The following is a 16,903-nucleotide window of genomic DNA, read 5'->3' as shown; positions in this document are numbered from 1 at the left end:
TTCATCTGGAAAATCTATCAACATGGGATGGTCATCATAAATAGGAGCCTCTGCAAGTTGATCTGCTATGACTTGTCCTTTTATTGCCTTTCGCTCCATATACTCAATGTCAAATTCACTGAGAATCATAACCCACTTTGCTAGGCGACCCGTCAAAGCTGCTCTGCTAAGCAAGTATTTTAGGGGATCAATTTTTGCAACCAACAATGTTTGGTGATTTAACATATAATGTCGAAGCTTTTGTGTTGCAAATACCACTGCTAAGCATGCCCTTTCAATAGTTGAATAATTTAGCTCATAGCCTACTAGTGTCTGGCTGATATAATAAATAGCTCGCTCTTTGCCATTCTCATCTTGTTGGGCCAAGAGAACTCCTAGTGTCGTTTTAGTTGCAGAAATATACAATAAAAATGGCTTTCCTTCTATAGGAGGCATTAGGATAGGCGGCGACAGCAGATAGTCTTTGAGAGCTTGAAAGGCTGATTGACATTGCTCAGTCCATTTAAAAGCGACACCTTTATGCAGTAGATGCTAGAATGGATGACATTTGTCGACCAACTGAGCTATAAATCAGCAGATGGACTGGAGCTTTCCTTGCAAACTGCATAGTTGACAGACATGAGAAGGAGGAGGCATATCCATTATTGATTTAACCTTGGCAGGGTCAACTTCAATGCCTCTATGAGAAACAATGTACCCTAGTAATTTGCCGGCTGTGACACCAAAGACACACTTCTTTGGATTGAGTTTGAGCTTGTAGGTCTCCATTCGATCAAAGATTGGGCCCAGGATGGCTAAATGACTATCTCTTGTGACAGATTTGCATAACAAGTCATCAACATAGTCCTCCATCAAAGTATGCATGAATCATGAAAAATTGTCGTCATTGCTCTTTGATATGTAGCGCCTGCATTTTTAAGACCAAAGGGCATCACATTCCAGCAATAGGTACCCCAAGCACAAGTGAATGTTGTCTTATGTTGATCTTCAGGAGCAATGTGAATTTGGTTATAGCTGGAGAAACCATCCATCAATGAAAGCATCTCATATCCAACAGTCATGTCCACTATGATGTCTATGTTTGGCAGTGGAAAATCATCTTTAGGGCATGCTTTATTGAGATCCCTAAAATCTATACAGATTCTGATGCCCCTAGTTACCTTGCTAACTGGTACTAAATTTGAAATCCAGTCTGTATAATCAATGGGTCTAATGAAGCCCACATCTAGTAATTTTTTCAGTTCCACCTTGACCAAAAGAGCCACCTAGGGATGCATCTTTCTAAGTTTCTGTTTGACAGGCTTGGCATCTGCTTTCAATGGCAAGTGATGAAGGACTAATTCTGGATCGAGGCCAGGCATGTTTGCATAGGACCATGCAAAGCTGATCTTCTTCTCAAGAAAGAAATTGACAAAATCTATCTTTTCCTGTTTTGATAAAGAAGCAGCAAAATGAATGACCTTAGGGTTGTCAGGTGTACCCAAATTGATTTCCTTGGTCATTTCCACAAGCAATGTTGATTTGTCCTAACTTGATAAGGGTATGTCCACTCTTCCACCTTTGGGCACCTCAGAGAGGTTTTCACCCGCAGGTATGTCTTTTATTTTTACTTTTTCATGGTCAGAGAGTGCCTTACGGTTTTCACTCAAAGACCTATTCTTTTGATTTTTTACTTTTTCTTTTCTTTTTTCATTTTGATGACTGGAAGAGGGAGTTGACTCCCCAAAATATGCTGTGGAATCCAAATCAATAGCAAATCCTACCTTATGATCACCTTGTGGTATGCCTTCCCGTAGTCCAAGGAATTCTGCAATTGCTTTGTCATTTTGAAAACAGTCCAATGTGAGTGGTTCTTGTTGGTCATGTTGGATAAGCTGGGGATAGATGAGGGGCATGTCATCATCGGTTGTAAGGAGAGAGAGGGCTGATATGGTAAAGATGTAAACATCTGTGGTGTCACTATTCAAACTGCTTGTATCTGATTCGGAGCTTGGGTCCCAGAATGACTCTATCCAAGCATTAGGACATGTTTTAGGAAGAGGAGTTATTTCATGTTTGTCTTCCATAGGCAAATTATCAGGTTCAAGGAAAATATTGTCAAGGGCATAGGAGCTAGAAGAAAAAGAACTCCACTCCCATTCATTGGAATCAGTTTTGGGTCGGGTATCCTCAGGTGTTATTCCATCATCAGAGTCACGCCCTTTTCCACACGTGGTCACTTTGGAAGATGAGGGTCCAATTTGCAATGGTACAAAACCTAACCCTAAAGTTGGAGGTCGCATCTTGGGTATAATAGGTTCTAGCCTTCCATTGTTGTTCAGGCCTAAGCCACTGCAGCCATCATATCCTTTCTTTTGCAGCATAGTAAATCCTTTTCCGTATCGTTCTGCTGGCAACCTGACAGGTGGGGTCTCAATTGGATCCTTATAAAGCCAATCTATGACATCATCATCTAAAGTTTCTTTGTCAAGTTCACCCCATCTTGTAAATGTAGTGGGAGGCTGATATTGAATAATGACCTTAGGTTCCTTTTGCATTAAATGCGGTTTGCCATATGATTTTGGAGATATCGGTAAATTCCCGATGAGGAATGTTTGATCCATTGAATATTATCCGCATCCTTGGTCTTGTATCTTCAATTTTCCTTTGACAACATCTAACAATTCATTAGGATCCACATAACTATGTGGTTTGGCCTCTCTATTGACTGGGACTCGCTGTTGCGGAGAATCCTTTAGGGCAGCACAAAATTGAAATGGATTAGGATCTCTTGGAATTATTATCTCAGTTCCATTGTAAGGATATTTTAAACATTGATGATAAGTGGATGGAACTGCTTTCATTGTGTGGATCCATGGATGGCCAAGGATCATATTATAAGGGAGATCAAGGTCTAGGACCTGCAGGAAAGTGTTTTCTGTCACTGGACCAACTCTGATAGGTAATGTAATTATCCCTTTGGATGGGCACTCAGCATCATCATATGCTTTGATTGTTATTCTTCTGGAAGCATCAATGTCATTTTCTGTATAACTAAGGCCAATGACCACTCTCAAGGTACAAATATTAAGACCCGCTCCGCCATCTATCAAGACTCGTCGGATTTTGCAATTATGGACAAAGACTTCAAGGTGTAAAGGATCATTATGAGGGAGCTTATCAAGTGAGATATCATTATCAGAAAATGCAACATTTTGGGAAATAGCTAGATGTCCAATTCGGGCTTGAAACTGGTCAACATCAATGTCTGTCAGGATAGTGGACTCAATTAAGGCTTTATCTAGGACTGCATGATGCATGGGGGACATTTTCAACAACTCAAGGATTGATATTTGTGCAGGTGTCTTTCCTAGATGATCCAAGAGATTATACTGACTTGCAAGAGTTGGTTTGGGAGGAGCTACAAGAGCTCCTTTCAAGACTATTTTGGATCGACGAGTGGTGACTGTGCAAGAAGGATCTTGTTCCTTTATTCTTATGGTAGAAACATACTCATTTGATGCTCAAAAACAATTGATGACATTGTTATAACCAGTGCTTGCATAATTTGCTGTTTGGGTAGAGTTTGAAGAAGACGCTTTACCCTTGACATGATCAAGCAAAGGAGTTTTGAAAATGGTATGATCAGTGTTAGAGGTCATGTTGGGTGGATCTACCTCAATTACTCCTTGCTCTAACAAGTCTTGAATCATATGTTTCAATTGAAAACATGACACGGTTTTATGTCCTTTTGACTGATGATACTCACAGTATGCATTATCATTCCACTAATGCGGTTTTACCACTGGTTTTGCCTTGATATCTGGTAGCTTAATAAATTTTGCTTTTATTAATTGTTTCATTACTAATTCAATAGGCTCTCCCAATGGCGTAAATTGTCGAGGAGGTCCATCCCTCGATTGGAAAAGTTTGCGTTGCTGATTTTGTTGTTGGCCTTGTTGTTGATTATAATGCTGAGTGTATTGTTGAGTATGTTGTTGGTATTGCGGCTATTGAGTAACATTGCTCATTGGTGTTTGATTTTGTTCCATAGTTGACATATTAGGAACACTCAATTTCTTGATTGTGAACGGGGGTTGATTTGCATTCACCGCTCTTGCATCAACAACTCCATCATTGGTGACATTCTTGTTCTTATACCAAAATCTATTTCTATCCCCTAAATTGTTCCTGTTGTCACTGTCTTTGTTGAGCTTAATGATTCCCTTAGCTACAAGAGCAGTTTCAATGTTCATCCCTTTCTTAATGAGTTTCTCTATAGTACTGGGACTTTTCAATTTTAGTTCGTACATCATTTCTGGGACCAAATCTTGGATAAACAGATTCACTTGTTGTTCTGCAGGTATATCTATGGAAGAACGACTATACAAGCTTCACCATCGTTGCAAGAAAGTCACTAACGGCTCGCCTTGCTTTTGCTTGGTGTTGCATATATCTGACATGGTCACGTCACTGTCGATGTTGAATGCGAAGTGAGATATAAAATTTTGAGCCAATTCAGACCAAGTCTTTATATTTCCTGGCAGATGCGAATACCAATCCATGGCTTGTCCAGTGAGACTTCGTGCAAATAAGTGCATTAAATATGTTTCCTCATAACTCACTTTAGTACATGCCACGAAAAATGCTCGAATGTGATCTTTTGGATTGCCATTCCCTTTATATTTCTCAAAATTAGGTGCCTCAAAATGTTTAGGGAATGGAGGCATGTATAAGCTCTTATCAAATGGATTAGGACATAAATCCTGATCTGTATACAACTTCTTTTTTCCTTTAGTTTCTAATGCATCAACTTGTCATTGTAGCTTCTCAAGCTATTGCGCAATTGTATCAGATTTTGGAGGTCCATCATTAATCTCGGTGGATACTCTTTGTCGATACATCATGTTTCCGATCGGTTGTTAATGCTCTGAAATGGCCGTTTTTGGGGTATCCGACATATAATGTTCTTGGTACATCTCTTGTTGTTGTGGTTGTGCCATGCCTTGATATTGACCTTGTTGCTATGCATCTTGTAGACTAGGTTGATATTGCAATTGAGGGTGTTGTTGATATTGCACAAGTGCCAATTGCGGTTGTGAAGTATGATAGCTTGTTTGTCTTAGCACATATTGAGGCACATGTTGTTGTTGATGCTAGCGAATTGGAATTTGTCGACTTTGTGCCAATTGTTGTTGCGGTGTATATCCCATCATTTGCAAAAAACTTTGTTTAGATGGTTTTTGTTGTTTCTCCTTAAGATGGGGTATGGCACTTGCATTAACTTGCTGTGTTGTTTGTCCAATCCATTGTGATGGTTGCAAGTTTGCATTAACTTGTAATGAGGTAGAAGGTGCTGCAATTTGTTGTCAAATGCGATATTGTTGTTGTACATTGCTTGTTTGCACATTCGATTGCACCTTTTGTGTATTACTCAATTGTTGCAACAATTGTTGTTGGTGCAAACCACTATCCATAGTTCTTTGTGTCGCCAATATCGAAGGATCTATCGCAATAGTGTTTGGAAAATATATTGAGCTTAACGGGACATAAGAGCTTTGTTGCATCATGGAATTATTTTGGACATTGGTGATATCAGGCATTCCAGTCGTGAAGCTTTCCTGCATCTTAGATTTTGATCCAATTTTATGCATGTAAGGAACCATTTCTTGTTGAGGGATAGTTGTCAATATTTGTGTGGTCTTCATTTGATCTTGCGTTACAGGTGTTGTATTGAATAATGGATTATTTATTGTCTCAAATCGTGACTTTTAAGGAATAGTCACTGTCAATGCCTTTGAAGCACGTTTACTCATCAAGGTAGGTTGAATTTCCTGTTGCACATTTTCTTCATTTGGATGCAAAGAGAAACTTAACAGCTCATTGCCTTGTTGTTTTTGCACATTGATTTGCTCACTTGAGGAGGTCACATTACTCATCATGTTAAGATATTTTTGTGGGAACATCTTAAAGACCTTGTTTAAGAATTTATCCATCTTTTTTGTCAACTTTGGATCTTGAAGGAACATATCAACATCATCAGAAGCATCAGAATCTGATGAAGAATCTCGTTGGACATTTGGATTTGTCTCTTGTTGAATGCCTTGATCTGAACCAAATCCTTGTGAAAGAGTTTGTTCCTCATGCAATGTTTGAGTTTGAATGTCATGTTGTAGGTTTGGTTGATTCCAATTGAAAGGTGCACTTCCTCTTGGAGTTGGTGGAACACTCCCATGCCCTAGTTTCATGGGTACAAATACTGGTTCATATAATGGAGGTGGTCCAAGTTGAACCATTCCATATGGTGGTAATGATGTGTTTGATGAACCTTCAATTTGCACTGTTTGACTAGTTTGAAACTGCGAATTTGCTATGTTGTCAATGGGTTGATACGTTGATTCGCCCATCTTTTTAGATTTTGACCTTGTTTCAATAGGCATGTCACTATGCAAATGCAATATTTTTGGAATTTTTCAAGGATAATGTATGATATGCAACTAAATGCAAACTAAATAGATGAAAATGCAATCTATGGCAAGAATGCAATCTATGTTTTTAGTTGTTTTTGAAGATTTTGACAAACTTTTTGGAATGCAAATCTAAAAGAGAGACCCTTAGGAAACTAGAATGATGTCTAGACCTCAAAGGACAAAAGGACCAAGTGACAAAAGGACAAGATGACAATGTCTCCCCTATATGCTTGGACACTAAGCTAGGTTTGATGAAATGACATTGATGACAAAAGGACAAAAGGATTGATAAGGTCTAGACTTCCTAACAATGACTTAGGGTTTATCAAAGATTTGGATTACTCAAGTATGACAAACCTAGTTTTGACACTATATGCAAAGGGACAATTACTATGCAAATGACCCTAATATGATATGATAATGACCTAAGCTTAATGAAGAGACCTAGGGTATGCAAATACAAATGTATGACAATGGTATTACTCTAATGCAAGAGGACACATGCAAAATGGATGACCCTTATTGATATGCAAAGGAGTATGACCTAGGTGAAACTTAACCTTGGTAACTGACAATGAATTTGCAACATGCAAACCTAGGATGAACCTAAATCTAAGTGACATGAATGTTGAGACAAGATTTTGAAAAATGTTTGACAACCATGTTTGAAGGTGTTTTGAACTTTGTTGAATGAAATGTTCTTGTGTTTAACCTTGTTTTGAATCAATTTTTCTTGTTTTTGAAATGAGATACAATTCAACTTTTGACAAGCAAAGAATACAAGATATTTCAACTTAGACTCAAGACAATCATGCTCATTCACACATTTCTTATGGTAGGCAAGGACATTAGGTACTTGAGAGGTAGACTCATTATGGGATTCAAGGAGAATACATAGATGCTTGACCCCATGGGCTCCCCTCCATGACACTCACTTCTCAGGGCAGCCAAGCATTAGTCCCCATGGAAATCTCCCCATGGCGAACTTAGTATCTCTTTCAAGTATCCGAACTTGTCCTTCTCAAGAAACTAGAAGGGTTTTTGGCCTCTAAAAACAAGGTGTTTAGTAAGGATTTCTGTTAAGTGTTACTCCTTGATGTCACGCAAGCGTGATTGAGACATTAAGCCCACCAAGATACCAAACAAATGTAGTCGTGCAAGCACGATTTAGACCATGAGGTCCTACTTAGATGTTGATATGAGAAAGAGTTCAAGGCTCATCACTTCCCAAGTAACTACAATTCCAACATAACCCTTCCTTCAAAGCTTTCGCCCATCAGGTATTTGTTTATAGTGAGTTAGAATGCCAAGGTATTCTAGCTGTACTCACTTTGGGTCATTTCCTTCTCACGATTGTCACTTGCTTGCAAAAGCAAATGGTCGGGAAGGCAGGCCCTCTAAAGGTGACACACAATCAAAAACATGAGCATGGTATCGAAGATCTGGATTTCTAATCACCCTAAGAAGGATGAGAGTATACTCTCCTACTGCAATGTCCAACTCAATAATCAAAGAAAACATACATTCATTCCATCCTATTTAGAAATCATACTAGGTGCCTAAATATTAATTACAAACACAAAGTTTAGTTGTAGTCCAAGGCAACCTACAAAAACCCAAGTCAGAAGTTTGATATGTTTAGTCTTCGACTATCAAACCTACATAAAAAATGTTAGTAGTTTCATTTGTTGTCTTTGTCATGCGTATGCCAAGGTTTTGCACAGAGGATCACTACCAAAAAAACCAAAAAAAAAGCAGAAACAGAATGCAAAAGAAAACAATTTGCAAGTGAAAAACACTGTCTTTTACCTCTGTTTCTGGCCCTACACAAGCGCAGAAGTCTTGACACAGGTCTAGAATACTTGACATAGGCACAGATTGTCCTTGACATAGGTGCAGAATGCTTAACACAGGCACAAAATTCTTGACACAGGCACAGAAGTGCCCAGAAAACCTTGCATTACCCTGTTTCTTGGGTTTTTAACCTGCAAATCAACTCAAAAGCACTCAAAAGCATGATTAGGGGGTTAGTTCATGTCGGGTTCACCAATTAATGTAACTAGGAAATCAGAAATCATCAAAGCAATTCAATATTAGTCTTAGCTCAATCACAAAAGCAAATTGCAATGATCAATCCTAACACACTCAATAAAGACATGAAAAGAAAAACATTCAAAAGCTAAAAACTAAGCAAACCAGATGTAGATCCGAATGTCTCCTTCATGCGGCTCCATTGTCCTTCTTTCTTCTCCAAATAGCCTTTATTTGTGGATCTCACCTTCAAGTGCATAAACCTAATGTGAAAGCAAGATTGACATTGGCACAAGAATACTCAAAGCGTGATTGATTCGACAAAGTAATTCAAACAAGTGATTATTAGCCGAGATTGAAGAAATTCATCCAATTTATAGACAAATTGGAGAAATGATAAAATTAGCATGATTCAATTCAAATGGAAATTGTAAATCAAAAATGTCAATTATGACAAATTTGCACTTTCTATGCAAAAATTGATTGATTGATAATTTATGACAAATTATGACAAATTTCTATGTCAAAATTGATTGATTGTCAATTATGACAAATTATGACAAATTGAAATGTCATTCCCATGAAATTAGGAGAAAAATAGGAGAGAATTGAATTAGAAATTAGAAAATTAGAAAATTAGAAAAAGAGGAAAAATTAGGAATTAAGAAATTGATGAAAATTAGGAAATTAGGAATTTAAGAGAAATTAGGTGAATTAATTAATAATTTGTCATTTATTAATTAATTCAAAAAAATATGAATAATTAGCAAATTAAATGAACATTTAATTGTGATGAGAAGACTTAGGATGAATAAATAATTTATTAATCCTAAAGGGAGAAATGACAAACAAGGTTAAATGATTAAATCACAAAACCCTAGAAGATGAATTAGCAATGCAAGGATGACAATTAGGTCTTGACAAAGGATAATCGATATCGATTCGATTTTGATTAACAAAGGACCAATGTGATAAATGATTTGATTGATAAATGCGCCAATTGACGAGGAACAATGACTAATTGATCCAAATTGACATAATTGAGACAGACAATGATCGATGGCAAATTAATCGCAAAATGACAAAATTGACAAGAGGACAAGGATCGATGACAAAATAGATTGCAAGATGAAAAGATTGAAAATGACCACGATCAATGACAAATCGATCGCAAAATGAAAAGATCAAACATGACAACGATCGATGACAAATCGATCATAAAATGACAAGATTGAAAATGATAAGGATTGATGACAAATCGATCGCCAGATGATAAGATTGATAAGAGGAAAAAATCCTAATTAGGATTGACAATGTCCAAAATGATGACAAAAGAGCACGCACATTGATGCGATAGGATAAAATCGATCAAAATCATGACTGGATAGTGTTGTCAACAAGACCAAATTTGAGAGTGAGATGAATGAAGAACGCAGAAGAAAGACTCAATGCTCACAAATGATAAAGACCAAATGCATGACATAGGAGAAATGTTAATGTGACGCAAAAACCCTAAAATAAGGCAATGCACAAATGTTAAAGTATGACTCCACAAGCGTTGACCATTTTTAGAAGTCTACAGTAGGATCAAAGGCAAGGGAACAATATTATTGGATGGTAAGACTAAAATTGATAATGTTTATTATGTTGAAGGCTTAAATCATAATCTTTTAAGTGTAGGTCAGATGGTGGATAGAGGATTTCATTTACAATTTAAGGATGGAAAGTATAAGATCATCAATAGATCTGGATTGGAAATTTCCTCTGGAACCTAGACCAATGGAAACATATTTCATTTGAACTCCAGTGAGAAAGCTTGCTTGATTGCTCAGATTGATGAAAGATGGTGATGGCATAAGAGGATGTGTCATGTAAATTTTGATTGCATAGTGAAGATTAGTTTAGCAAAGGATGTCATAGATTTGCCCAAAATTGTCAAACCTCATAAACGGGTATGTAAAGAATGTCAAATGGGTAAGCAAGTCAGAACTTCTTTTAGAATCATATATTATAAATCTAATGAAATTCTTGATCTTATTCATACTGATCTATGTGGACCAATTAGGACTAAAAGTTTTCAAGGAGATATATACTTCATGTTACTTATTGATGATTTTTCTAGAATGATGTGGGTAACATTTTTGAAAGAAAAATTTGAAGCTTTTAAGAAATTCAAAATCTTTAAAACTATGGTTGAGATTGAGACAAGACTAAAGATAAAGTGTTTGAGATTAGATCAAGGTGGTGAGTTTACATCTGGTGAATTTAACAACTTTTGTGAGAGGAATGGAACCAGAAGACAACTTTCTACACCTAGGATTCCACAGTAGAATGGATTGGTGGAAAGGAAGAACATAACCATATTGGATGTGGCAAAGACTATGATGAAAAAAGCTAAATTGTCTGATATTTATTGGAGGGAAGTTGTCAATACAACTGTATACACTTTCAATAGAGTACATATAAAAGTTGATACCAGTAAGACTCCTTATGAATTATGGTTTGGTCATACTCCTACTATCAGATATTTCATAATTTTTGGAAGTAAATGTTACATTAGAAGAGATGATGCATTGGGAAAATTTGATCCTAGAAGTGATAAAAGAATATTTTTGGGTTATTCTACTAAGAGCAAAGCATATAGATGTCATAAGAAAAGATTTAATAGGATAACAAATGGCATAAATGTCAAGGTGGATGAACATGGCAGTAATTAGATTAGATCATATGATTGTGGACTGAAAGATGAATTTATCAGACCTGAACTGATAATGCATGAAGCTTCTCATAATAGTGAACCTGTCACTCTAGTAACATCAGAAAACTCAATTGTGATAGAGGAACAATAGAAAGAGTCAGTAAATCAAGAAAATTCAAAGACTCCTAGGTCTGTGAAACTATATCATTCTGAAGATTAGATCATTAGGGATTGTTACAAGGTGTGTGCCCTTGGTCTCCTTGTGTTGTGCAACACAATGCTTGGGTTTCTGTCATGGTTTAACCACCTCCTATTGATTATATTGGTTTCATGGCTTAGCAAGAAACAATTTTGTATTTCATTATCTACTACTGAAGCAAAATATGTAGCTACTGCTACCAACTGTACTCAGATTTTATGGACGAAACAAATGTTAAAAGATATAAGGGTTAGTAATAATGAGCCTATTGTTATTCATTATGGTAATACTATAGCTATTAATATGTCAAAGAATCTGGTATTTCATTCCAAATTCTAAACATATTTGCATAAGGTACAATTTTTTGAAGGAAAGGTTGAAGCAAAGGAAATCAAATTGGTTTATGTGCCTACTAAAGAGCAGATTGCAGATATTCTAATCAAACCATTACCTAAAGATACTTTTAAATATCTTAGAGATCAGGTGGGGGTTACCAACCCTCTAGAAGAGACTTAGAGATGCAGAAATGCATCAATCCAATAAGCTTATCATATATTTTCTTTGATTCGGGTTGACTCACGGAGGGTAGTTAGCTATTTGGTTCAGTATTTTTGACTCGGTATCCATCCTTTGTCATTGATGTCAAAGGGGGAGAGATGGTATTCATGTGAAAATAGATCATATCTTTGAGGGAGATTATTGGCATTCCTTGGCACTTGAATGCTTTTCACATTCAGTGTTTCCATCAATGCCAAAGGGGGAGATTGTTGGCAATATGATGGATTTGGTTAAGTGTTGTCATTGATGTCAATGTTGGAAAATGCACACTCCAATGAGAAATTGTAGGTGATTGAAGGTATTGTCATTGATGAAAACCTTAAAATTATGTGATACCGACGGGCAGACACAGGCACCGGCACCGACAAACTCTACACCGGCATACAGAACACCGACACCGAAAAGGAAGAATACCAGCATCTTGGCCGATAACATTTTGTATAAACATATTTTGTAATTAATTGTAAAATCTTTTGTAAGCCGACATGGTGGATTGTAATATGACTCATATATGTATCATTGTAGATCATTTAGGAGATAATACAGAAGGTGATTGATGAAAGGATAATAGCAGACCTAATGTGTAAATTATTAGGTTAAGGGTTTAGTATGTAGCAGAGCTTAAACCGATATTGAATCTGGCATAGAAGATGCTAATCTAAAGTAGTACAAGACATTGGATTAGTATAATCTATTTTTGTAAGTCAGTGTGACTTCTTTTGTAACTGAGCAGTGAGCTCTAGGCACATGGCCTTCCTGCATGTGCAGGCCCCTATTGTAAGCAGTAATATTCTCTTATTGGCCAGTAAGTGAATATTGCAGGTCACAAATCCCACCAAGGTTTTTCCCACACCAGGTTTCCTCATTAAAATACTGTGTTATGGTATGCTTTTCATGTTGTGGTTGTTATTCTTATTTGCTGCATTATTTCTAGTTTATCAGTACATAGTTTTAATATGTTTTTCATGTTATAAATTGAAGAAATTATATAACCGATTAGATACTGATTCACCCCCCCTCTCAGTATCTTTGGGAATCCTAACAATTGGTATCAGAGCCTGATCCTCTATTTTCAAAATCCTAATAGCTTGAGGAAGATCTTGTCACCAGTAGAGATGGAAAACTCGAGAAAGTAATTGGAAACAACTCTTTTAGACTATGATGCAAAAAAAGTGAAGAACATCAAACTTGAAGATGATCTAAAGGCTACTCAGCATATTATTTGAGGACTTCAAGAAAATTTCACTATAGAAAGGAATAAAAGAAGATAACTTTATGAGAATATGCAGAATGAGGAAGATGAAAAGGAAACTCTTAATGATCTGGTGAACCAACTGAGACAAGATAACTGTACAATGAAGAATGAGATGCAAGATATGACTATGAGATTTTGTAAAGAAATTGAAGATAGAAAGAAGAATGAAGATGATTTGACTAGAAGAATATATGATGCTAGAAATGAAAACACATGACTCAGTCATGAAAATGATATGTTGAAGACAGATCTAATGCATACACAAAATGACATAACTGAACTCATGAGACATAAAGGAATCTTGGAAGATGAACTGACTACTGCAAATCAACACAAAGAGAAATTCAAGAAAAGTTGAAAAGAACTTGTTGACATGTTGAAGAATCAAAAACCTAATGGTGATACAAATGGCCTTGGTTTTGAAACCAGTGAAAGCTCTGGTACTGCAAACAATCATGATCATAGTAAACTGGTAAGACAACCTAATGCTTACAAATTCAATGGGAAATGCTTTAACTGTAACAAGTATGGTCATAGAGAAAATCAATATAGATCTAGAAATTATCAGAACATTAATACACCCACCGGTCAAAGTTCTAAATGTAACAAAATTGGTCATAACTCAAAAAATTGTAGAATGAATGTAAGGTGCTATATTTGTGGAAGATTTGGACACTTATCTAATCAATGCAGAACACATACCAGCATAGGATATGGGAAAGCTATTCAGAAAAAAAATGTGACTTGTTATGCTTGTAACAAAATTGGACATATTGCAAAATTTTGTAGAAGTAAGACCCCACTGACAAATAACAAAGGTCCTAGTTTGAAAGGTAAAGAAAAGGTTGAAGAGGTAAAGCAAGAATTCTCAAAACAATGGATCAGAAAGTCAGATCAGAATGTTGATGGGAATACTCCTCCACTGGAAGAATGGAGTAACACTCCACCGGCAGGAGACTCCTCATCTAACTGAAGGAAAATCCTTTGGGGGTTTAGCAACAAATTTAAAAACATGCTATTATACCCTCAGTTGATGGTAAGAAGTCAAATTACTTCTATACCATAAGATGAGTTAAGTTGTGACTCAACCGACAAGTATTAAATGTGGTGGTTGGAGAAAATAAAATTATAAAGCAAGTGTTTTGACTCCTTTTTCACTCACCAAGCATTCAAATCTTTGAGAGCGCGAAAATTTCTGAGCGAAGACATCCTTAGCGAAAAAGTGAAGCAGCTCATCCAAGCATTCACCCTTAAGGTAGATTGAGGTATTTATAACTATGGCTTCTTTATCCACTCTTGAATTTATTGCAAACCCTACTGTGATTGAGGTTATTAAGAAACCTAGACCCGTATTTAAACTGGTTCTCGAAATTGCGAAGAAAGATGATAACACAGGTGAATTCTCTCAAATTCCTAAGGGAGTAGTATATGCTGAAGACCCTAGGATATACATACATTGTCATATAGATGAATTAGGTGATGATGAGATCAAAAAGATGTATAGGACTATGATTTGTGATGTAGATGGTAATGTCAAGCTGGAACATAAGGTAGTAGAAACCCTAGGCTTTATGGATATTCTTAGCATTCCTGATTTTCCCAAAGATATAATAAGAATAGTTCTAAGCAGAGTCCATGGGGAATTCTTCTGGCTGGATTCCATCCATAAGATCACCAAAGAAGTAGTAAAAGTAGTAACAGGGTTACCTTCCACCGGTAGCAGGCTTGACAGAACAAAGAAGGTTTCAAATGACACAGTGATGAAACTAACGGGTGCAACTTTTGACAAAAGATCTCTAAGGGTAAATGATGTAAAGGACATCAATGTCAGATTTATCAGTATGATCTTAGGTTACAAAGCCACACATGCAAAGAGATTGAACTCAATTTCTAGCCTATGTATCAGAAGTGCATATGACATGGTAAATGCTAATGGTAGAATAGATGTGTGTGAATGGCTCAAAGATGAATTGATAGACAATCTAAAGAAGATTAAAGGAGATAAGAAAGGAACCTTTAGATTTGGAAATTCGCTTGTTTTCCTAATGTTGTACATTACTAAGCAAGTACCCGGTATTGGTAGAAGAGATTTTGGCTTTGATATACTGGTAGGAAAGAAACTATTGGATTTATTAAACAATATAGGAGAAGATAGAGAGAAAAACATAAACGAACACTTTCGAGCATTGAAGGCTCAAATGAAAACAAGAGTAAGACTATCACAGGAAATTGTGGATAAATACCAAAAGGAAATATGTTTTGTAATCAAGAAAGATGAAATTTGGATGGAGGCAGTTTTCCCTAAAACTATTTGGGTAACTGAAATGGGCTATGAAATAGATGATAATATCATATAAACTTATGCAAAAGCCCTCCTTGAAGCACCAAAGGAACCCACTGAGAAAGTCTTTGGAAATGCAGAAACAATTGACAGTGGAATTCAGTCAAGGAAAAGGGCTAAGAAGGTTGAAGAAATAGTAGGAAAGGAACCCGACAGGCAAAAGCAATCAAGGAAGATGTTTTGAAACAAACTGGTATAAAAGAAAGTGAGTTGGAAGGACTTCAACTGAAAGCTCATCTTTCACCGGTTGGAACATCCTCTAAGAGTGATATGCTAGTGGTATTCAAAAGGGTAGAAAGAAAAAGAAAACCCTCACTGGTACCCTCACCCTCTCCTAGAAAAACAAGACAAAAGCAATAGGCAATGAGGCCTCCAATGAAGAAGTTAACTCCTAAGAAGAAGAAGAAGGTAAAACAAGATATTGCTCCACTGGATAAGCTCTTAAGTGAAATAACTGAAGATGGAAAGTTGAAAAACATTAGCATACTATACAACACACTATTTGCTGGTGACAAAGAAATCATAGAGAACAATGTAATTTTACACTTGGACATTTACAAGAAATTTCTGATGGAAATTGTTGGTGAAATACCAAATGATCTATATAGAAGACTAGAAGCTAGAAGGGTAGCCATTGTTGAGCTGGATAAGAAAATAAAAATTTAAAAATTACTTGCAGTGCATCTAGTTAACTCACCTGATGAAATAGACAAATTAATCAGTGAAGCTAATCAAACAGTATTTTCAACTACTCACCGACATGTAGCATTGATGGCAGGTAGAATGAATGAAGTCTTTGAGGAAACAACAGATGCATGGGACATATTCTTTGTAGAAAAAGAGAAACGGGAAGAGTTACTAAGACCCAAGACTATCAGAGTATACCAAAAGGAAAGGGATAAGGGAAAAGGTAAGGTAGGTGGACCTCCAAGCCTTAAAATAACTGATAATGTGCTCCCACCTCCTTCAGATACTCCATCCGTAGATACTACAGACAGTCAACTGGACATTGAGAGTATGGAGACTCCAATAGAGGATACTAATCCCGAGTCCAAAATTTTGTACACTGTAAATATAGATAGACGGGAAGTAAATGTTGTGGTTGACAGAGAAACCACTGAGGATAAGAAGGAAGAAGTGACTACTGAGTCACGGGCTACAGATGTTGAGGTTGAGGCTAATGATATTGTAAACATAAGCACATAAAAGCCTACTCAAACTGAGCAACCGATAGAGGACACCACTACTAAAACATTAGAAGAACCGGTAGATAAAACTGAAAAACAATCAGGAGAACTAGAAATGGACAGTGCAGAGGTACAAACTGAGAAATCGGAAGTGCATACTGAGACATAGATGGAGAAATCGGCTG

This window comes from Cryptomeria japonica, chromosome 5, assembly GCF_030272615.1.
Source record: "Cryptomeria japonica chromosome 5, Sugi_1.0, whole genome shotgun sequence".
Taxonomy (NCBI): Eukaryota; Viridiplantae; Streptophyta; class Pinopsida; order Cupressales; family Cupressaceae; genus Cryptomeria; species Cryptomeria japonica.
This window is presented reverse-complemented; position numbering follows the sequence as displayed.